Source organism: Artibeus jamaicensis, unplaced genomic scaffold (genome assembly GCF_021234435.1).
Source record: "Artibeus jamaicensis isolate MK-2021 breed Jamaican fruit bat unplaced genomic scaffold, CSHL_Jam_final contig_3182, whole genome shotgun sequence".
Taxonomy (NCBI): Eukaryota; Metazoa; Chordata; class Mammalia; order Chiroptera; family Phyllostomidae; genus Artibeus; species Artibeus jamaicensis.
This window is the reverse complement of record NW_026521742.1, coordinates 4,295,287-4,319,729: the sequence shown is the minus strand read 5'-3', so window position 1 is coordinate 4,319,729 and position 24,443 is coordinate 4,295,287. Positions and strand designations below refer to the sequence as shown.

Below are 24,443 nucleotides of genomic sequence, written 5' to 3'. Positions count from 1 at the left end.
TGTTTCCATACCTCTCTGGCTGCGGGAGTGAAACTCCAGGCCTTGGAACATGTATTGGCTTCTTCTGGCGTTTCTTACTCCTATTAGAGGTGAAGAAGTGGGGTGGACACCAACTAGCTTTGAACTTGGGGGAATTTTCAGGCCATTCACTTTTGCACCTGGAAGGTTCGGTTTCCATAATTTCTCTAGAGAACAGTGGTCTCATCTTAACCATTACTTCCTATGTATAACTTTTCCCACCCCACTCCTAAATCTAGATTAAATGTCTCTTCACCCATATTTTCCTATATCTTTTCTGTTACTCTGCACTGATTATACAACATGGTAGTTTTCAGTTTACTTGTCTCTTTCCTCCTGTAGAGTATAAATTTTGTGATGTCAATAATTATATTGTTATGGGCTGAATTGTGTGCTCTCAAAGATTTATGTGTTGAAGTTCTGACACCAGTACCTCATATGTAACCATATTTGGTGACAGGGTCTTTAAAAAGGTAACTAAATTAAAATGAGGTTATCAGCATGAGCCCTAATCTAATAGGATTGGTGTATTTATCAGAAGAGGATATACAGACAGATATAGAGGGGAATAATTGTGAAGACACAGGGAGAAGATGGCCATAGACAAGCCAAGCAGAGAGGTCTGGAACAAATCCTTCTCTGATAGCCCTCAGAAGAAACCAACACTGCTGACACTTTGATTTTGGACTTCTAGCCTCTAGGACTGCGAATCAACAGATTTTTGTTGTTTAAGCCATCCAATTTGTGGTACTTTGTTATGGCAGCCCTGGGAGACTCATTCACATACCTCATTCACTTCACAGCGCTGAGCACAAAGCCAGGAATAGACTCGGCATTTGATGAATATTTTTTGAGTAAATGAAGGAATGAGTCAGCAACATAGAAGAGTCAGGATTCATTGGTCCAGTTTACACAGCTGAATTTAACCAAGTGTTGATAAAATGCCATAGACATTCAGAGGAATTAGATGTTACTCATGGGCTCCTTATGGAGAAAACTGAACCTGAGAATGAAGAATAAAACACCATTTATGGTTCCCGTTTTTCAATGGTTTATAGTCAGACATGGAGGGTGATGTGCAATATAATGACAATAAAGGTTAAAATTTGAGCTCATGAGAGACATATAAACAACACATGGTTGGAACACAGAGGAAGAGAGGGTTGCATTCAGTATGAGATAGCTGAGGAAAAGACTCAGGTCTTGAAAGGTTGATTGTGTTTCAGCAACAGAAATAGTGGAAAAGAGAAATCCAGAACACAGCATAAGTGAAGGTAGAGAGAGAGGAAAGTGTGTACCAGGAACAGAACACAACCTGCTATGATTGGATCGTAGAGTTTATGTCAGGAGCCATGGGGGAGAAGGCCATAAAAGGGAAATATTTGGGGGGCTGTGAATGTGAGTCTGGAACATTTTTGAATCTGTATCTCTGCAATTTATCTCTCATAAAGCCTGGAAATAGGACTTTAGCTCTTCTTCCATTTTCCCATGTTTCCTCGAAGAAGCATCCTTTGGTTTAATTATTCATTGCAAAAACTATCATTTTCCCTTTTATATTTTTGTTACAATTGTCAATAGGAAATTTATACATGGTCAATTAGCCCTCCAAGTACATGCTCAGCTTTGATGGATGGACCAAGCATTTGTTAAGACACCACTCAGTACATGTGTATATGTTTGTGTCTCAGTGAAGAGACTCGCAATTAGTCCAGAAAACTAATCACCTCCTTCAAACGAAGGCAGCCAGAAAGTCTCTTGCATACATTTAGAGTCAGTAAATCACTTGACAATATCAGGGCTTTCTGGGGCAGGTTGTTCAAACAGATCTCTCTCCTCATCTGCGCTGGCCTATGGGGCCATCATTTCCATATGCTGGTGATCCCATGCAGGTCTGTGTAGCTTGTCACCATACCTCAAGCACAGCTCTCGAACTTGGAAGCCCCAACTCCTCTCCTTACCTGCTCTCGACCTTGTTCCATGGCAGGTTGTTGCAAGCTGTCAGCCCCTTAGTACGGCCAGCATGTTGGAAACCTAAAGTGAGCAGAGGTTGAGAAGGAGGTGGGGTATAAAGAAATTGAGAACTTGTCAGGTTTAAAAGGATAAGGGAAAGGCAACACTTGCTTTAAATTTTTATGTAGTATGTATTTACATCCTATTTTACATGCCAAAATGATGTGAAGCAACCAAGACTTGGTGATGCAAATAAGGTTTCTCATTACATAAACTCTCCAGGTTTCTCCTATGCTGTGACCTCTGCAAGCCACTTTTATTAATAACCAGAGCAAGTGCTCATGAAGGAAATGGCCAGTGAAGAAGCTCTGAGGTTTGGGGAAGGCCTTACCAGGACCCTCTGTTATATTTCTGGTCTGGACATGCCCTCCATGCATGTCAGAGATAATGGTCTGGAATTTGACTCTAGCAATGAAATTGGCATCCTTGCCAAGGGCTGTGCTGCTCACAAGGTGCTTGGCATTTACCCATGAGTACTTGCTCTGAGCTCTTTCGCACTAGAGGAATGGGTCATTCCCCAAAAGCCAGGGATGTGTACCCCCAAAGCCTTAGATCCTGGCTTTCTGACCCCTACATAAAGATAAAGCAGAAAAGCCTTAGATCCTGGCTTTTGGGGTACTTTTTCAGGTCATGCCACTAGGAGCTCCAAAATCTGAGTTGAAATCCTAATGCTTCCAGTACTGGAGTTTGACCTGAATCTTCTAGAATCAGTCTCCTATCTGAAAGGAAATGAGTTAGTGGGGTTTGGAGGTATTGGTATCCTCTCAGGCTTTTACATCTTATAAGAAGAGCTTCAACAAAGAAATCTCTGAAGCTGATCATCCTCTGTTTCTCGGCTGCACCAACCTCGATGTCTTGTTTATGTTCCACTTGTTTATGGCCTATAGGTTGGTGTCTGATATAATCCAAGAAAATGAAAACTGAAGAGCCAGAGGAAACCTTCCCTAACACCAAAACCAATGGTGAATTTGGTAAATGCCCTACAGAAGACATGGAAGAGAAACAAGCTTTTAAAAGATCTAGAAACACTGACTAGATGGTTGAATTATGCATTCTGCTTTAAAGCAAGAATGCTCAGGCAGTGATTGGAAAAAGAGGCAAGACTATTAAGGCTCTGTGTACAGACTACAATGCCAGTGTTTTGGTCCCAGACAGCAGTGGCCCTGAGCGCATATTGAGTATCAGTGTTGGTATTTAAACAATTGGAGAAATTCTGAAGAAAATTATCCTACCTTGGAAGAGTACCAACACTATAAAGAAAGTGACTTTGACTGAGAATTGACACTGTTGATTCACCAGAGTCTGGCAGGAGAAATTATTGGGGCCAAAGGTGCTAAAAATCAAAGAACTTAGAGAGAACACTCAAACAACCAAACTTTCCCAGGAATGCTGTCCTCATTCTGTTACCGAACAAGAGGTCCGAGGGAGGGGCAATACAATATTTGGCCCACCTAGGGATGGTTTAGGGTCATGGAAAGATTATTCCTTATTTAAAAAATTAAGGACTTAGAAAATGCAAGAAGGCCACTGTGAAATATTACTCCCCCCCTAAAATGGGGGGTGGGGGTGGGGGTGTGTTTCCTTGCTGCTATACAACAGGGGCCCTTCCCAAAAAACAAAATACTAAAATCTACTGGGCTCTTCTGTCCGCCGCCAATTGGAAAGACATCTCTCAATGCCAGAGATTTGTGAAAAGGAAACAAAATGTTTATTTAATGCTATTCAGGCCTAACGCCTCCACTAAAATATCAAAGTCCTTTAGGGTATACACCTACACCCGCACAGCGCTCCCTTCTCCCACTGTCCCAACTCCGGGTACCGTAAATCAGGAAAAGAGCACACGTCTGTGTTTCAGGCCGCTGGCACCGTCTGCTGTGTCACTGTGCAGGATCTCGAGTTAATCCAAAGTACTGTGGTACCCTCTCATGGTCCACTGGCAAGAGTTCTTTGTACTCAGTTCCAGTCAAAGTCTCTCTTGCTTTCCCAGGCCAAGCGGCCAAACGGGGCACCCCAAAGCCGCGTGGACCTCTTCTACCAAAGCTGCAGGAGTCCGCACTCCACCAAAAGCATGTGGCTTTCTTCTTCACCTGGCTGCAGGGATCTCCATTCTGGCAAAGCTGCGTGGTCCTCCCTTTCACCTGGGCAGCTATCCCCTCATGTCCTGGAGCCAGTCTTTTCTAAGCTCCCACACACCGGTACTTCACTCAGGAGTGCAGCCCCTCGTTACCTTCTGAGTCCCAGCTACTCCCTTCTCCCTGGCTCCAAACTTGGCCACTGCTATTTAACATATCTATGAAACCAGTTAAAGGTTATAGATATGTTAAATAATCATTCCAGAGGTTAGCTGCAAAACTATTGCTATGCAAAACAGCTCTCAATGGCCCTGGTTCTATTTGTCTTTTCCCCCTGGGGGCGGGGGGGTGAGGACATCTTATATGTCTCTCCAATATTCTTATACACTCTGAATTCTGGACACCATTCCAAATCTTTTTTTTGGGATCCCCCCCTTGGCTGCACCCTGTATCAATTCCACTGACAGAGTCGTGGGTATTGGACGAAAACCTGATAGGGTGGTAGAATGCACAAAAATCATCCTTGATCTCATATCAGAGTCCTCCTTCAAAGAATGTGCATACTATGATCCCAATGTTTATGATGAAACCTATGATTATGGTGGCTTTACAATGATGTTTGATGACCATGTGGGGAGGAGGTGGTTTTGACAGAATGCCTTCTGGTGAGGGTGGGCGTCTGATGCCTTGTCTAGAAGAGATAATGATGATGGTGAGGCTCTCCACTTCTTGGTAGGTGGCTGGGGTGATAGCAGAGTGTGAAATCTTCTTCTAGAGGAGGAGTTTGGGGGGCCAGTGTGATGAACTCAGGACTCTGCATTATATGGGTGGAGCCCTTCCAAATGGCACATAGATGGTTTATGAACAACTGGGTGGCTCTGGGTGTGATTATTCCTATGCAGGGGGTCATGGCTCATATGGTGATCTCAGTGGACCTTTTACTACTACACAAGTAACTATTCCCAAAGATTTGGCTGGATCTATTATTGGCAAACGGGGTCAGAGGATTAAACAAATTCATCCTGAGTCAGGAACTCTGATCAAAATTGATGAGCCTTTAGAAGGGTCTGATGATTGGATCACTGCCGGTACAGGAACACAGGACCAGACACAGAAGGCACAGTGTTTTTGGTGCAGAACAGTGTGAAGCAGTATTCTGGGAAGTTTTTCTGAGACTAGTAAAGAACTGAAGGAGTCCGGTATCTCTTTTTTAAAAATCTGCTTTTGTTAAAAAAGCCAACATTCCTCTACGTCATAGGTTTTCTGCCTTCGAGGAGCAGTGAAATCTCTGCTGCTCACCGGATGTAAATGCTCTAGTTCCTTACAAATAGGGTGCAAAAACTAACATTGAAATTTTGAAACAACAGCAGAGTGAGTGAATTTTAATTTTTGTTCATTGTTGGAGGTTAAAAAGGAAAATTCCTGCTATGTAATTATTGTGAACACTTTGCTTTGTGGCCACTGTAACATTTTGAGGGGTAGGGGAACAGGGAGGAGAAGTAATAGTGATACAGGGTGTAGGGGGGGTGGGGCAAAAAAAAGATTTGGAGTGGTGTCCAGAATTCAAAGTGTATAGGAATATTGGAGAGACACATAAGATGTCCTCCCCCCCCCCAAGGGGGAAGAAACGAATGGAGCAAGGCCATTGAGAGCTGTTTTGCATAGCAACAGTTTTGGAGCTAACCTCTGGAATGGTTATTTAACATATGTATAACCTTTAACTGGTTTCATAGATATGTTAAATAGGAGTGGCCAAGTTTGGAGCCAGGGAGAAGGTAGTGGACTGGGACTCAGGAGGATGTAACTAAGGTCTGCACTCCTGAGTGAGAAGGGTTTGGACTCAGGAGGGTAACGAGGGACTCCTGAGTGAGAAGGCCTGTGTGAGAGCTTGGAAAGGACTGGCTCCGTGACAGGAAGGGTCCCCACTTGGCCAGATGAAGAGAGAGCCACACCGTTTGGGGCAGAGTGAGGACCCCTGCAGTCATGTAAGAGAGAGCCATGTGGTTTCAGCAGAGTGAGGGCCCCCTCTTGGTGAGGTGAAAGAGGGAGCCACGTGGTTTTGGCAGGGTGCGGACCCCTCTTTCCCAGGTGAAAGAGAAAAATCACGCAGCTTTGCCAGAGTGGAGATCCCTGCAGCCAGGTGAAGAAGAAAGCCACATGCTTTTGGTGGAGTGCGGACCCCTGCAGCTTTGGTAGAAGAGGCCCACGCAGCTTTGGGGTGCCCCCTTTGGCCGCTTGGCCTGGGAAAGCAAGAGAGACTTTGACTGGAACTGAGTACAAAGGACTCTTGCCAGTGGACCATGAGAGGGTACCACAGTACTTTGGATTAACTCGAGATCCTGCACAGTGACACAGCTGACGGTGCCAGCGGCCTGAAACACAGACCTGTGCTCTTTTCCTGATTTACGGTACCCGGAGTTGGGACAGTGGGAGAAGGGAGCGCTGTGTGGGTGTAGGTGTATACCCTAAAGGACTTTGCTATTTTAGTGGTGGCATTAGGCCTGAATAGTATTAAATAAACATTTTGTTTCCTTTTCACAAATCTCTGGCATTGAGAGATGTCTTTTCAATTGGCGGCGGACAGAAGGCCCCAGTAGATTTTAGTATTTTGTTTTTGGGAGGGGCCCCTGTTGTATAGCAGTTTTGGGCATCCCTAGGTGGGCCAAATATTGTATTGCCCCTCCCTCGGACCTCTTGTTCGGTAACAATAGTAGTCCACATTTCCCTGGCACCTATTCAGAGCAGTGTGCAGAATGTAGTGCTGTTTTATAAGAAATGTTTTATGATTTAAAAAATAAATTTAGCGAACCTATTTTTGGTCATAATTTTTTTAAATGGTCATTTTTCAAGTGGCTGAATTCCCTAACCTATTCTCTGAACCTGAACACTAAGTTTGATTTTTCAGCTCCTCAGCTGGGCTTGAACTTAGGCAAAAATATCTTAACAAATTCAATTCTTGTGATTTCTGGATGGTTTGAAAGTACATTTATTGCTTGGGAAGAAACTGCATCAGATACACTCATGCTGATAATAAGTTGGGGATTTTGTTTATTGTTTTTGCAAACATTTGCCCCTACTTTGCAATAGTTTTCTATGTTAGTAATTGTGAAGAACCAAGGCAAGGAGCAGTATTAAAAAGCAATGGTATACGTATATACCAGAAGCCTGATGGCAGCAAGTTTTATTAGTTGGAATAATAATTAGTCATGGAAGTGACTGATGCTAAATAAATTCTAATTTTTTATTAGATAATTTCTCACCTATAGACTTAAACTGTCAGCCTGCCTACTGTCTACCAGTTAAACTTTGTAAAAAATATGTTCTTGTTTTTCTCATTGTATGCAAACTGTTGTATGTCGGGTTATGTAGAAAATGTTTGTGAACAATTCAAAAAATATAAAAAAAGTTCCTGTGGATGTTTTGTGTAGTATCTTGACATTTGTATTAATAGTTAAGTTCTCTTCCAAATAACACTCCCTTAATGCTAGATTTGATGTGTGCCCAAGTTGAACAAAGTTTGATTAACACCAGTAAAATGTGTTAAAACACTCCTCTTGTAAGGAAATACAGTAATCTTAAATTATATCTACATATAAAAGAAATCTCTGAAGCTTATAAGTCAACAATCAAGGAAAATGAGGCTCTTCCTGTGCCTCCTCCCTTCCTACCACTCAGCTGCACACTGACTTTTGGATTTCCTTTCCCCTTGAGGATGTTTTTAATATTTATTTCCCCTCTTTCACCAGAGTCACTCACGGGGTGGGAGGGAGCCCACAGTTCACATGTGCCTGGACCCCAGCTCCTTCTCCAGAATTCCCAGAATCACTGTATTAGTGGGCACAGCATGGCTCCGTCTTCTACTGCTGATGACTCCCAAGGACTTGGGCTTTGCCTAGTTGGAGAGCATCCTGGGGCTGAGCACCTGGAGCCATTTCAGCCATGGAGGGGCTTTGGTGCTCTCTGGCTCCATTCTTTTTTCCATCTCTATACTCCTGTGAATTTGAAGGGAAATGAGAACCAGATGTTTCTGATACCTTTACACTTAACTCATCAGAAAGCTGTCTAAGGGAAGGTGTTTGAGAGCCAGCAACCCCTTTTTTAAGACCCTTTGTTTGGGGAATACAAATTGCAATGTTTTCCAGAAATCCAAGTTTCACACCACATCCTTTATTCACCTTTGCACCATCTACCCCTGCACCTCCAAGCTGGGATCCTCGGTTTAGCTGGACCATCAGTGTCTGAAATAATCATTATATTTCATCACATATGTTTTACTCATCACTGTTTTGAATGATACCAACCATCTCATTGGATTATCACAGAAACCCGGTGAAGGAGTCAGGGCAGGGCTATTATGTTTGCCAATGGGAATATTGAAATGGGTAAGTGGTCGGATCAGCTTGTTAATGGCATGGCTTGGACCAGACTATAGGCTCCTAATTTCAAGACCTATGATTCTCAAATTTGAGCGTAAATCAGAATCATCCGGCAGTCCCCCAGCCATGCTCTGTAGGTCTGGAGTGGGTCTTGGGAATTTGCATTTCTAAAACATTCCCAGATGATATTGGTGTTGGTGGCCCTGAGGCAACATTTTGAGGCCCACTGTCTTAAATGTACTTCTGGGGGACACCCTTGGATCCTCTGTGAGTGTGTAGATCCAAGCAGACAGAAAAGGAATCTTCTTTCACCAAGCAGAATGTCACATATTTACAAAGACTAGTCAACAACAAGAGGCCATTTTTGTTGGTACTTAACCCATAACTGCCAGCAAGACCTCTGCAACTCAGGTTCTTGCTATTTCCTCTGCAACTTCCCCCACTAGGGCTCAGTTTGTTTTGTCTCCTAACATCTTATGACATTTTCCTGCTATTACATCTGACACCTCAGAGGTAATGGGACTGAATATCACTCATAATTCATAGTTTCCTCTCAATGAATATTGCACTCCTTAATGTTATCTCCATATGCGGAATCCCCACTGGGACAATATTGCCTTTTTGGCATCGTCAGTTAATTTGTTCATTTCCATGTACGTTATTGAAAGCACTCTGAGTCTTAATTAGTCCTCTTTAGCTGCTTTTCCCTGCAGCCCTGTGTCACAGAACCAACGGCACTGAAGCACAGTGGGAAATAGGCCTAATTAAGAGGCCCATGATTGAAACTTTGAAAAGATGGAATCTGCAAAAGACAGAGATAATTCACATACAAAAGGGGGGTAGGGGGGTTGATGGAGTGACAGAGGAGGTTGGCAGAGGTAGGAAGAGCTGTTAGGATTTGTCAAAGATATTTATTGTTTATGAATTTTGGCCATCCCCTTTCCTTCAGGACACTGACCCTGCCAATTCCCCATGCCTTTGGGGGGCTGTCAGTTGCCGAGCAGTGATCTCATTCCCCACTGAGGAGTGGGCACCTGACCAGGTCTGGCTAGTTGGAGGGGTCCATCCCTCTGGTCCTGGTGATCGGTTCAGGGGTGAGCACAGGACTCTAGTTAGAACAGTCAGAGGTCCTTCCCAGGATTTTTCTGCTGGGTATTGCGGAAGGACTGCCTTTGGCCGTTGGCATCATGGGGTGAGAAGAATGTGACTCTTTGGTGTTTAGAGCCACCTTCCTCAGCACATGGAAGAAGCTCACCTGTGGCAAAAGAATGAGGCCAGATGACAGAGAGAAGCAGAGCCTGGAGGTAGAATGAGATGAGAGGGCTCTGCAGATAGAGTTTGAGCCTTGGTTTGGTGATGTCAATGCTACTCTTATCCTTTTTGGACAAGAGTGTCCTTGTTTTGGTTACAAGCTAATAAGGCCTCAGCAAACTCCTGTGATTGGCATTGCCTGCCTCCCATCAGCCCAGCTATCCCACAGTGGCCTGACTGAGCTACTCCCACTCAGGGCAGGGAAGTGGACATAAAAACATTTTTTATATCTCCCACCCCTTTTTGGCCTGCTCCAAAGAACTATGTTTCCATCCTATTTGATCTTACAAGACCAGTTTCTCTCCAGTACCCAGGGCCTGTTCTCTGTATATAACCCCCGCTTTGGATGTTGTGGAGCACATACAGAGCTAGCCACCCCACCATCCCTACACCATCAGTTACTGCTAAACTTGTTCCTTCTCTGAACCAGCCTCAGTTCCTTTACCTTGACTCATTCCACAGGCAGTATTTATTGAGCATCTATTATGTGCATGGCACATCTTGGAATAAAACAGACATGTTTCTTTTCTCAGAGACATCACATTCCAAGAAGATGTAGGAGCAACTGGATCTGAGCCTGCCCCGGTACACATTCAATGTTTAGGCCTCAGGCTCTTGTTGGCCCTGAAGGGAAGGCGTGGCTCTTCCCATCCTCAGTGTTCTTCATAGGAAAGATTTTATCTCATGAAGAAGAAATTCAGTCCAGAGCTGGGCATGATCTAGGATTTATAAGAGCCCTTATGAATCATAAGGGATTCATAAGAGCCCTTTTGATTCTGTGGTTCTAGAACTCTAAGATACTATTTTCTTTAGGACACAAAGCCAATTCTATTCACAAATATGTAAGGAATTCTATCACTTTCTGTATTTTTTTCTTTTATAAAATATTGCCCACTGGAAATTTTTGGCTTTGTCTTCTTGTTTAGAAAAATAGGGCACACTCATTGTAGAAAATTTAGAAAAATTAAAAGAAATGAAGAAAAAAATAACCTGTAATTTTGGTGCCCAGAGACAACTAGTTTTGGCATTTTCCTGCATCATATGTGTACATAGATTTGTTTTATATAATCAATATCACAATTTATATAAAATTTGGGGTCCTACTTTCGTTTTTCCTTGAGTAAGTTTTGACCTACCTCAATTGTTCTCTCAAAACATGATATTCTAGGTTGTATAATACTGCATCATATAAATGTATCAAGATTTATTCAGTGGGTTCCATATTGTTGGGCATTTAGATGGTTTTTATTTGATATTATAACTAACACTGCAATGAACATGTTTAAGCATAGAAACCTTTCATCCAGATAGTTTCTTGACAATAGAATTACCCAGCCAAATAATGTAAACATTTTCAGACTCTTAAAATATGCTATAAAGTAGATTCCATGAATGCTATGCTTGTTATATTAGTTTCCCATTGCTATTGTGACAAACTACTACAGACTTAGTGATTTAAAACAAGACAAGTTTACTGTTGTGCAGTTTTGTGAGCTCAAGGACCCTCAAAAATGGGTTCAAAATGGGTCTCACTGAGCTAAAATCAAGGTGTCAACAAGGCTACTTTTCTTCCTGAAGTTTGAGAATCCATTCTCTTGCCTCTTTCTGCATTGGGCACCCACCTGCATTTCTTGACTCTTAGTTTTTTCCACCATCCTCAATGCCAACACTGGTGGGCTGAGTCCTTCTCACATCACTTTGACCTTCTCTTTTGCCCGCCTCTTTGTGTCTAAGGGCCCTTGTGATTATACTGAGTTCTTCAGATAATCCAGGATAATCTCCTTATTTTAAATTTGGTTTATTATTGTGGTTCCTTCTGCAATCTTAATTTACCCATGCCATGTAACATATATCCATAGGCTCTAGGAATTAGGACATGGACATTTGGGGGAGGCATTATTCTGCCTACGGCACTCACTTAGACCACAATAAGTAGTAGATAAGATACCTATATCTCTAGAGCACACCTGTTCTCTCTTTGTTATTTTATCTGTCTTTCATACTACTTTTTAGCAAAAGCAAAATAATAATAGAAAACACTATCTCAAGGGTGTCTGTGAGCCTAATCCATGACCAAAAATTTAAGAAAGCAAATGGATTGTCACCTTATTTACTTGGCAAGAGGTTCTTCTAGAACCTCAAAGTCCTTCCTATTCCAGTTCCAAGATTTTCCCAATGCCCCATTGAACTTCCTGGAAAGACTAGCAGATGTCCCTTAGAAAGCCTGACTTATGATAATATGTTAACCCAGTGAACTCAAGAGCCACATAGCAGAACCTTTGGAACATTGCTGGGATCATCTTTCTAGAACCTTCCAAACCTGGTTAGAGAAAATCCATTATTGAGCAACCCATTATCTGTTATAGTCTAAATGTTTGTGTTCTCCCCTTCCACCCAACTAATTCTTATATTGAAATCCTAATCCTGAAAATTGATGGTATTAGGAAGCAGGGGCTTTGGGAGATGTTTAGGCTATAAGGGTAGAGTCCTTATGAATGAAATTAGTGCCCTTAAGCTCTCTCATCCTTTCTGCCCTGTGAGGATGCTATGCATTTCAAAATCTGATACCTGGAAAAGCACCCTTACCTGTCCATGCCTGCACTCTGATCTCAGACTTCCTGCTTCTGGAACTGTGAGAAATTGGTTTCTGTTGTTTAGACACCCAGTCTGTGGTATTTTGTTATAGCAGCCTGGACTGAGATAAGGAGGAAGGGAGGGAGAATAGCAAGAAAAGGGAATAAGAGAGACTACAAAGATTAATCGATGTTGTCTGGGAAACTAAAAGGTGCCTGCTTTTGTTTCAGAGGCATTTTTCTGCGAGGAGAGAACCCTGCCTGTAGCCATAGGGGCTAGGGAGGAGATGCTTCACAGAGGCCTGTGTGAGGCATCACTGAGGGTTTGATCTCCTCATTGCTTGCCCTTTGAGTGCAAGTGCTGTTAGGCCCCCTCCTTTAGACATGGTTTATGGCCCAGCTGTAATGATTTGAGCATATCCTTTGGGGGTCTCATCACCAACTCCCATCACAGTGACATCTCAAAGTGGTGGCATAATGTTTTGAAAGTAGTAAGTGCTGCTCTCTCCTCAAATCATTTCCTTGTATCTTTTCGTCCATCCCCCTTCCATTCTTTCACTGCACTTAAAGACACTAGTCCAATGCCACGTACAGGAGGACAATCAAGTAGGAGGGCAGGGGGAGTCCAATTTTCTGGGAAATGTAGAGAGTGTAAGGACAACCAGCCTGGAACTAAAGCGAAGGGGTGCTGGGTAGGAAGGGGGCTCTAATGGCAGGTGTTTGGGTACCAGTGGGGCTCTGAGAATGGGGACAGAGCTGGTTCTGGAGGCCTTTTTTTAGGCCTGTGGGTATGCCAGTGACAGCTTCATTGGGCTGGGGACACTTGCCACCCCCCAGTAAGAGACCTGTTCTGGCCCTCAACCATTCTCCTGCAGAGGGAGAGTGGAGGAAGGGATGAGGCTGAGATGTGCTGGAGAAAGTCTGATTAAATGCTAGAATGGGATCAAGATGGCTCTCCTCAGAGGTCATGTGAGAATCAGAATCTATAGAAATGGCCAAGGTGAATGAGGAGGCTCTGAGACCATCCAGTCCTCAGTGGTTATCAACTAGGAGCTCACATAGGCAGCAGGTCAAGAACAGACCCTGGAGAGTTTTGTGGGTTCTTCATGATGATTTCTAAGAATTTTCTTATCCTCAGTTGTCCTTACCTCCACATCAATGACAATTTCTTTCTAACTGGTGCATTTTACAGTGATTGCCATAATACTAACATTTATACTCACCAGCTTTGTAACAATCACCAATTACTAATGCAATTCCTGCTTTATTCACTTGCATTGTAAAGAGTCAACAAAAGTACTGTTCTCACGGAGTCCTTAGCTCTATAAATGACAGCTACCACAGAACATTTGTAAACATGGTAATTTCCTCCTCAGAAAAATGTGGGGTTTTGGTTTCACTAGATTTGAGACCCAGGATCTTTGATGGAGTAGTAAGTGATATATAATGTGTAAGATTGTTGACAGTCACTCACTCAGGAATTTCAAACTGCTCACTCGCCACCTATGAAGGCTGGACACTGCAGGGCTGGGACTAGGTCCTTGCACAGTGAATGCCTGGTTCGTGGTGCTCAGTTAAAGTTGCTTAAACTGCAGGACTAAGCCCCTGGCTCTTGGCTTCCCATCCAGAGTGATGTCTTATCAAATCCCAGGGAGTAAATGGCAGCTGTCTCTGAAGGACTGCCTCTGTAAGGCTTAGGTGGGTGTGGATGGGTGCAAAGCACCCAGCTCCCTGAGACCCACAGGCCCTCTCTTTGTAGGCATCAGGCTCTGTCTTAGTCTGTCCAGGCTGCTATAACAAAAATATTATGTACTGGATAGTTTAAACAACAGAAATTTATTTCTCAAAGTTCTGAAGAATGGGAAGTTCAAAGTCATGGTACTGGAAGATTTGGTGTCTGATGAGAGCCCACTTCCTGATTTATACATAGCTGTTTCCTTGCTGCATCTTCCTATGGTGGAAGGGGTCAGGGAGCTCTCTGGGGCTTCTTTTTTGAGGGTACTAGTTTTATTCATGAGGGCTCCACTCTCATGACCTATCATCTCCTCCCAAACCCCGCCTCCTAAAATTCCCACCTTGGGGGTTAGATTTTGACATATACATTTTGGGGAGACATAGACATTTCACTATATAGCAGACTCCATTCTTTCTAGCTCTTCCTCTTCAACTGTCCCCCTTTACGCATTAGGACAAGGTCCAACCTGCCCCCATTCTGGTCCAGCCTGGGGATCTGTTTTGAGGTTGGGGTCATATGAATGATGCACGTGACTCAGGAGGACTTTCTTTTTTATTAACTTTACTGGGATGACATTGGTTAATGAAATTATATATGTTTCATATGAACAGTTTTATAACACATCATCCATAGGTTATATTGTGTGTTCAGCACCCTGAGTCAAGTCTCATTCCATCACCATCAGGAGGCCTTTCGACCTGGAGAGTAGGTCCCATGTATCAGCACAGTGGTGGGAAACTGAGACAGGCACAGACATGGCCGAGCAGAAGTCAAGGGCAACTGCTGAAAGGTTATTTTACAGAACGATTTCCTTCCTTTAGAAAAAGTAAACTGCTTGAAAGGCATTGCCCGGAAACTCTTGAAAGCCTCTTTACTTGCTTCATGCCCCACTTGGAGAGGTCGATTATTGCCATGGTCCAAGGTCTGCTCTTCACCAGTGTGCACAGGAGCTGGATTTTATCTGTCATGAGAGCTGATGGTACATCTCTTCCCAGCTCCACATTTGGTGATGTCGTGTTCAGGGTATTAACACCACAGAAATCTGCAAATAATACAAATAGCCCCATATCTAGAGCCAGTTGTTAAACATCTACCAGCACCTCATTCTCCTAACTGACCTCCACTTAGTCATTTTGCTGTGCTAACCAGTGGTGTTTTCCTGGGTAAAACCCACTGACCGATGCCCTATCCTTTGAGGCTCACAGCTGTTCCAATCAGGAAAACTACATGCTTGCCAAGACTTGATTACGCTTGTCCCAAACCTGTTCATGCAAAATATATTTGTTATAGCAATTATGGAATTAGGTAAATATTGCAGTAGTGATGGAATGTGAGTGTGAAAGTAAAAAAGTTGTCATTTCCATGGAAATTAAGTTGAATGCTTGGGAAAGACTTAATAAAGGCAAATTGCTTAAATACTGCTGTCAACTTGAGTGCAGGCAAAGCTTTTCAACTGTAAAATTTTGAGAAAGATTATATAAATCAAGAAGGAGTCTGGGTTCTAGTTGTTTTGAAGTGTCTTTCAGTTCTTATTCTACTTCATTACATAGAACAGGAGATTAAAAAATCAGGCAGAACTCCAGCTAGTGGGCATGTACCCAAAGGAGAGAATGTATATTTGTACATCTTTCAGTTAAAATATGATATTCCAGGTGTGCTTGATCCTTTTTATGATTCATACTTTAACTCACTCATCCCAGTCTTGCTGGCTATGAGGCTTCTACTGTGACCTGTGCTGACCAATCATTTCAGCCACGCGATGGCTTTATTTTAGGCAAAGATATAGCCATATGATCATAGCTCTGCCATCTGAAGGGTCTCTTCTTATCAAGCACATGGTTCTACCTTGTTATACTTGCTTTTCACTGCTTCTCTACTTGCAGTCAGTTCACTTTTCCCTGCCTCCTTGCATGTCACCGCCCCCCACCCCACGCTTCTGCTCCTGCAGCCTCCTTCTGCATTGCCTTCCCCCGCTCATGGCGGGTTGGCACGCTACCTATCCATCCTTCCAATCCCAGCTCTGTTGCTGCTTTCTTCATGAAACCTGCCCTGACTCCCTGACCAGAAGTAATCTTATCCTCGCTCTCTCAGACAATTTTATCTGTATCTCACTAATGATATGGATTGCTTCTTTAAAAAAATAATTATTTATACCATGCAATTGGGAATTTGGATGGGACTTTAGAGATGCTGGCATCCACCACCCTAATTTTGCATTTGAGACAATGGGACCAGAGTCCTGTCAGAACTAGCTCAAGGGGGCCCAGACAGTAAGACCAGCAGCGCTGTGTGAAGGCCGTCTCCTGCTTGGAGGGTGGTCTGCACGGGCCTTCACTCACTGTGCTTTATACGCAGTGTATGTTCTCACATATTTTGTTTCTTTAAGATCAGATTTATTCAATAAAAACTTAGAGGTTTCTTTTATGAAATATGTGCAGATGGAAAAAGACTATGTATTCATTGCAGAGAACTTGAAAAAAATACAAAGTGCTATGAAGAAAAAAAAACCTGCCATTTGTTTTGCTTTTCAGAAATAAGGATTTTTAGCAGTTCAGATCATTTTCTTCAGATTGGGTTGAAAGAAAAAGAAATCAAACAATCCAGTATTATGCTTGACAGAAATGCTTGAAGGGGGAAGTGCTTTTTGATTGAGCCAAAGAAGCAAAGCCCTTCAACTAAAAGCTCTGATTCCTATCTGACCACCCATCTACTCAAGGAATATGAATCCTGAGTGGGGCCGATCCTGTGCTTGACCCAGAGGGGTTCAGAGATGAGTTACACATTGCAGGTGCCTGCCCTTGAATGTTTCAGAATCTAGTGGAGGAACCAGACATATAAACAGATAATCACAGTGCAGGCTGACAATGGAGAGATGAACAATTTAAGGCAGTCTGCAATTACATGCAACATTATGTGACATGGATTTTATGGCCTGTAATAGTGGGCTGTGGTGGTTTATAATTTCTGTTATCAAACCAAAAGCCACATAACAATGACCAGGGAAACTTTCTTTAAAGGTGATTGTTCATAAAAAGGAAATAATTGGAATTTCACCAACCAGCAATTACAAAAACAGGAAAGGTTAATATGGTGTATTTTATAACTGTAATCAAAAAAAATTACAAGCAGACTTTGAAAATGTTCCATTAATTAACTCTATTAAAGGTTAGTGTCTGTGATGAAAGAAAGATCAACTAAAAATCACACAATGAGAAGTTTAAGGGATTTGAAATTGGTAAGTCAGGCATACTCTGGAATCAAGTGCTTCTTGTTGTTGGTATCTATATCATGTGACTCAATAACGACAGTTGGCTTTGTCGTTATTGTAATAATCATGTATTATGTCCTCTTGTTATTAACAATGATATTTTCCATTATTGCATGACACTAAAATATTCAGGACTTTGTCAATCATCCCGTTAATCTTGCTTTTATTTTAACCTATTGGCTCAGTTTTTCCTGCACTTGATGGCTTTCGTGTGAGGAATAGTCTGCATGCTATCAGAATGGCTATCAACATGACCGAAGTGAGTGGGGGCAGAATCATGTGAGGAACCAGTGTCTGGGCTGGGGAAGGGGGTGTGGTCTCCCAGGACAGCGCAGAGTGTCAAATGCCAGCTGGTGTCTGGGAACAATGGGAGAATAATTGGCTTCGATGCATAACCCTGAGGCCCCAGGAGTGTGTTTCAGTTTCAGCAGAGGTGGCCTGGAGTAGCTCTTGTCACATACTTGAAGGCCCCTTTTTTTGGGAGAACTGCAGTGGCTTGTTCTGGGGTAAAGCAACTCTTCCCAGAAAGGTGGCTGGCCAGTGAACTGTGTTGCCTGGACCTTGATGCAGGCAAGTCACTTCCCCACACTGGGCCTCAGTTTCTTCTATAAAACGAAGGATTAGATAAAATGATATTTCTGGCTCTTTCCAGATCTAAAGCCCTGTGAAGCCACTGTGGGCTTGCACATGTCTTGGAAGGGGTGCTCTGGGACGCAATGTGACCCCTCTCCTGCCTTCTGGTCACTAGGAGTGACTGCCACTTACTGTCTCACCCTGTTGCTCACCCAAATTTATTCTCCTGACCTTCCTTTCAGGCCCCTGAGCTGCTTTTCCATGATACTCCTAGCTCACACCATTAATAGCCTCAGGCCTTTCTGCAGAAGCATGGCTGTCTTCTCCAAATCCTAACTTATCATGTGCCTCTTCCCCAACATGCAGGCAGAGAACACTTTCCTTCCCTCTCTGAGGGCAGTTTGGGATCATGTGACGGAGTTATGGCCAAATAAGATTCTGGCCTGACTTGCAAAAGCCTGTGCAGCCCTCTGGCCCTCTCTGCCCCTGCAATGGAGGACCTGGAGCCACATACTGATTGGCAGCATCTGACACTTCCTATCAGGTAGGAAGATTGGAAGAAATCTATAACATTCTCCAGCAAATCAGGGTGAGTCTTAGTTTTCTCCAAGTTCCAGGTGCTGCCCTTAAGTTGCATATGGAAGGGGGTTCTTCTCGAATAGATCGGGAAAGGCATCACTTATAAGTGATTCACAAAAGTGGGGTGGTGTTTCCTCAATAAGTTAAACATTAAATTGCCACAGGACCCAGCAATTTTGCTTCCCAAAACCTGGAATTGAATGTTCATAGTGGTACTATTCACAATAGCCAAAAGATGGAAACAACCCAAATATCCAGCAACAAATAAATGGATAAACAAAATGTGGTATTCCCATTCAGCGGAATATTATCCAGCATGAGAAGAGATGACATTCACCATGGGTGAACACTGAAAATACTATATAATAATAAGTGAAAGAAGCCAATTGCTAAGGACCACATAGTGTATGATTCCATTAATATGAAATACTGTTCCAGAGAGACAGAAAGCAGATTAATGGTTGCCACGGGCCGGGGAAGGGGGTAATGGGAAGCAACTTCTTGAAACACACAAGGTTTCCATTTGAGGCGATGTAAAAGTTCTGGAACTAGATAGTAATGATGGTTCTATAACACTGCAGAAGTACCTAGGGCCAAATCTGTATGCTTTAAAATGTTTAAGATTGTAAAATTTATGTTACGTACATTTTACCACACTAAAGAGAAAAAAGATTTAAAAAAACCTATCTGCACATTTTGAGCCAATGAGGAGAAAGGAGAAAAAAGCACCCTGAAAGATCAAAACTGACTGGAAGGCAAGTCAAGGTAGGAAGAATGCATGTGGCTAAAGATCAAAGGGAGATGAACCGTGGCTAAACCGTGAGGGAATGAGAAGGGCTGAGGCATGCAGCGGCTCACAATGTGGGCACACGCTGGGCCTGAGGTGGAGGGATCCCTTCAGTGGGAGGAGAGGAGAGCAGCTTGTTCTGCCCAGGGAATTTGGGATGGGGAGGAGACATTAATGTCTGGAGACATTAAAGTACTTTGACCACCATGATTTAAGTGCTTTTGAAGTCATGGCTTCTGAATCTACCAGGCACGGAGTTAGCAAAGTGTTGTTGTCTCAGTAATCTCTCTAGAATAGTTGAAGAGGTTCTTTGGAGGAGCACCTGTGCCCTGTTTCATCTTCTTCTGCCTAACCTGGCAGAGCTCTCCATCACCGTCCTGCCTCTTCTATCTCCCACCACTTTCCCTTCTGTAAATGGACTGGTTTTGGCCACTACCCTCTTAGCTAAACTCAGTTTGTCTGAGGAATGCCACACAGGAGGTGGCATCTACTCTGGGTCTTGGAGGATGAATATAATTTCACTTATTGGGAAGGAGAAATATAACTTCACTTAGTGGGCTTGGAAATGTGTAGGGTTGTCTAGAAATAGTGGGTAGTTAAGTGTGGCTGGAGTAAAGGAAGTGGGTGGCAGTAGATCCAGCTGTAAAGTGGTGACAGGACATGTAGGGAACACGACATGTATGTCATGTTTATGTGACAGTGGTGTCCATCCCTATCTTCCAGTCTGGGCATGAATATGATGCTATTTAACATATCATGTCCTCCTCTAAATTTAGGTCCCAGCTTTTCCTAGGTCACAGACAGATGGCACAGTGCAAGCTCTGGCCCCCATCTCCTCCTCTGCCAACCACTTTTCTTCCTGAGAGTCTCTTGAACATAAGAGTCTCATCTGAGGCTCTTTATCAAACAAAAGATCTTCATTGCCTCTGTTGGGCTACCTAGACCTTCAAAGCATAACAACCTGTCTTTCCTCCACACTATCTTTTGAGGACAGGGCACACTCAGAGGGCAGCTTCTTATTTTTAATTATTAAATCCAAAGCTGTTTCTTCCTTCCTTATGGGAGAACAGTGTTTGGTTGCCCAATTGTCCCCAAGTGGCCCAGACTTTACATACGAGAGGCTGTGCTCCTTCTCCTCATTGGGCTCTTCCCAGTGGCAACCCATAGGGTTCTTTGCACATTCCTTAACCCTCAACTAGAGTAGAGCCAAAAGCTTAGTTTCAACTGTCTATAGGGGTTTTGCTGTTCCAAGGAGTTTCCAGTCTATCCTGTCACAAATGGGAAACCAATGAAGACTTTGAAATGAGAAGAATGACATGACCAGAGTTGTATAATGGGAGGAATTCTGGAGGTCATTTAGAATGAGGTTCAGCATACATTTTTGGTAAAGGGCCAGACTATAAATATTTTCAGTTGTCTTGAAAAGGCTTCTAGGCCCAGATGATCTTTTGCTTAAGGCTTTTGGATAGGAAGATACACAGCACAAACCCTCTTGGCAAAGGGAGATGCTTGAGACAGTGTGGCTTCCCAGACCTAAACTTCTCTGCTGGATTTGAAAAGATTTGTCTGTGCCACAGGCAGAGGGTACTGAGGGGGTGCTACCTTGGTTTTTGTCATTTAGGGAAATGTATTTGTAAACAAGGTTTGAGCTGCATTTATGTTCAGATAATTTTGCTTAATTGTGAGAAGACATGGCAGGTTTTAGGTACATGTAAGGGGTGGAAGGGGATGAGACAGGGGGGTGCATAGGTAACCATGGGAGGATAGAAGCTCTATCCATAGGGTGATAAAGGGTGATAAATCATCCATGGGGTGATTGAGGGGATGATAGAAGCTATTTTCCTGGGATGATAGAGGCTCTATCCAGAAGCTGAGGCCAGTTTTCATGAGGACCTGTATGAAGCTCCGGGTGAGCTGTGCTGCTTCAGGACCCAGATGACGAAGTGAGGCTCATGGTTGTTGGTGTGTTTGTCCTTCTTGATCTTAGTCTTTAAGGGGACCACCACCGGCACTAGGGAGCCCTCACAAGAAGTGGAGGAGAGGAGGGCGATGCAGACATTCAGTACAGGAACACAAACAGATCCCTCCAGGTATCATGGGTCATCCCTGGGTTTCTCAAAAACTCTCAGGGTGCACACAAATGAGGGACCCCTAAGAGCTGCATGGGCAGGAAGGACTCCATGCCATTATTATTTGGGCATTAATAGAAATGTGACCTTAATTAGCATTCACAGATTTCAGAGATCTAAACATATCCATGGATGTGGAAGAAATTGCCCCAGGTCAGGACATATTCCATGCTACAAATATGAAATACACAAAGATAAAAAACAAACTTATAGCTCAGGTTTCTCCCTGTGTTGTCCCCCACTCCCAAAGGCTCATATTATAAGGTTATTGCAAAACAACTAGCAATGCAACACGTCAGAGAGAACCCTCTGCCCCTGATTATTCAAAGGGAATGTAGAGGAGGAAGAAGTGCATCCCTTAGGTGGTAATGAGACACTTTTCAGGGTCCTATTCTCCCTCCTTCCAGTGGAGATCAACAGGTCCTCACCTGCATCATAAAAGTTGAGCTGTTGGCTCAGAGGCCTTCTTAATTTGATCACATAATTACCAGGAGAAAAGGGTCGGTGCTTTATGGTCATCCGCCTCATGGGCATCCTTTCAATTACTGTGGAGAGCTGGGTCATAATGGAAAATGGGCATGGTGCCATGTATCTGAGAGATCTTTAAAGATGAGTCTTGCTGTGCTGCTTTCCTTATTTCTTCCTTTTCTCTCCCTCCCTCCCTCTGTCCCTGCCTCCTTTCTTTCATAATATTGTCACACTATCTTTTCAGGCCTTCACACTCTTTTTGATTTACCACCTTGAAGAGTAAATGAACTTCATAAGACACCTGGTGGTGATTTATGGTTCAATCCAGGCCTTTGGCTTTGGCTCTTCCTCCATCTGAACCAAGGGTTTCCAAGAGGAGAAGGCCTGTGGGGCTCCGCGGCTCTGGTGAGGGTGCTGCGGGGTGCCATCCTTCTTTCACCCACCGGGCTGGCGGGCTTCCCTCCCCTGAAGGGATTTATAGGCTCCATTGCTCCCTCTCAGCCTATGTGTGGCTCCTTCCACTGCCAGAAGAGGAAGAGGACTGTGCTCTGGGATGAGGGAGGCTTGATCTTCTGTCCTGGGGGCTCCAGGGCTGCAGCCCCATGAGGACTTCCAAACCTGCTCAGAAGGCCCTTTGTAGGAGCACATGGCATTTATAATGTCTGCGGAGAAGAGATGAGCAGGCTGTTTCTCACCATTTAACTAACTTCTTTATTGCTGCATGCACGGCTGGGGGTGGGGTATGGTTGCTTTGCTTTTAACCATTTGGAGACTCCACTCAAATATTAATGACTGGGTCCAGGCAGGAGCTTGGTGCTCTGGGTTCTGAGAGAAGGAGGCTACTGCTGCTGTTGCTTTGATTCTGAATTCATCTACTGGTTTGTACACCATGGCAACAGCCCCCTGACTTCTTTCTGCTCCAGTCTTGTCCCCTCCAGACCACACTTGTCACTGCTGTCTGCAGAGCTGCTGTGTTCCCTGACTCCAGGGGTTCCATTCATATTCTATGCTGTGGAGTTTTGGGGGCACCACTGAGCTAGGATATGATGTGAAAGTTGTTCTCTGGAGTCAGGCAATCCAGTGGGTACAAGCTGACAGACTAATTTTTAAGTCCTTTGGAGGGCTCCCCAACATTTGCAAGACTCAACCCAAGATCCTTAGCTTGCTACACAAAGCCTCTCCATCCTCCACCCTCCCAGCTTCCTCAGGCTCTATCCTTTCACCATTCCCAAATCTTTGCAGCTTTCAGATGCTGACAGCTTGGAATGTCCTCTCCTGTCCTGTGTATTTGCCAGCTTCCCTGCACCCCTAAAGACTCAGTATCATCTCCTCTTCCTCCCCTTAGTACCTTCTACCCCTCTGTCCTGAGCCCTGTGCCCAGTACCAACCTCTAAAACATAGGTGCAAAGCTTCATGTAACCACATGCTTACAACTTGATTTTGATTGGACTGTGTCTTATTTATCACTGAATCCTCTGGGTCTAGGACAATGTGGAACCCAGAGTCAGGACACAAGGAATATCCGAGGAGGAAATGCCTGAAGTATACAGCAGCCAGAGGCCTTCAGGACCTCAGAGTTCAACTGGGCAGACAACACTCATGGGCAGACATCGCACACCAGAGAAGCCGTCACACCCCTAGGCAGACAGCAGGCACCTGGGGAGACATTGTCATGGGATGATTGCATGCTCTGCTGTGAACTGCAAGCGCTAAGGTTGCTCAGAGGGAAGGTGTAGACAGAAGTATTTGGGGATTATTTCTAATGGGGGTTATGTCTAGAATCACATCTACAGCTTGCAGGAACCTCCAGGATCACTTACCTCTAGTGCCCCATGCATGGACAAAGAACCTGAGGTCATTTTGAGAGTTGGCTGCAAAGCAAAAAATAACATTTTAGGCCCCTTAATTTCCAGTCCAGAATTTATAAAGAAAGTCTCCTCAAGCTGGAAGTACCAGACATTTTGATGTTTTCTTATAAATAATTTAAGGGGAGGGGTATAAAACAAAACAATTTTGTTACTAAATATTATGCTGTAGCAGCTACTTAGAGAAGATTGCATATGATGTTTTCAATTAGATTCTCTTTATCTGCCTTCAGAAGCTGGTGTTTTCATAAAGGGTGGGATTGTAGTGTGTTATTAACACTGACAGCTCCAGTGCTCACATTGTGCTTCTGAGAGCATCAGGGGAAGATACTGATCTATCAGCATAATGCTCACACCCAGTGTTGTGCTGATTTCAGATGAGAGCTGCAGGAATTGCTGTTTTGGCATTCCAGCAGAAACCTCATAAGCTTCTAAAGTGAGTGTTCAATCCACTGATGCTTCCTGGGGTTCCATGTCACGGAAGCACAACTGAACGGGTTCGAGGGCGGTAGGCGCTGAGCTGAGCTCCGGTGTGGGGAGGGGGTGAATTTCTGTTGCAGGAGTCAGCAAAGGTTGTCTCTGAAAAGGAATTCCAGGAACTGGAACATCTTGGATTCATTAAGTCTACCAGGAAAAGCCACATCTAACACGTGGAATGCTAGCTATGTGATTGGCACCA

At 43.7% G+C, this 24,443-nt stretch overlaps 1 pseudogene; it reads left to right on the top strand.

Annotated features, from left to right (window-relative positions):
• The first annotated feature begins 2,941 nt into the window (after positions 1 to 2,941).
• Positions 2,942 to 5,273, top strand: LOC119042016 (heterogeneous nuclear ribonucleoprotein K-like; annotated as a pseudogene).
• Positions 5,274 to 24,443: the final 19,170 nt, after the last annotated feature.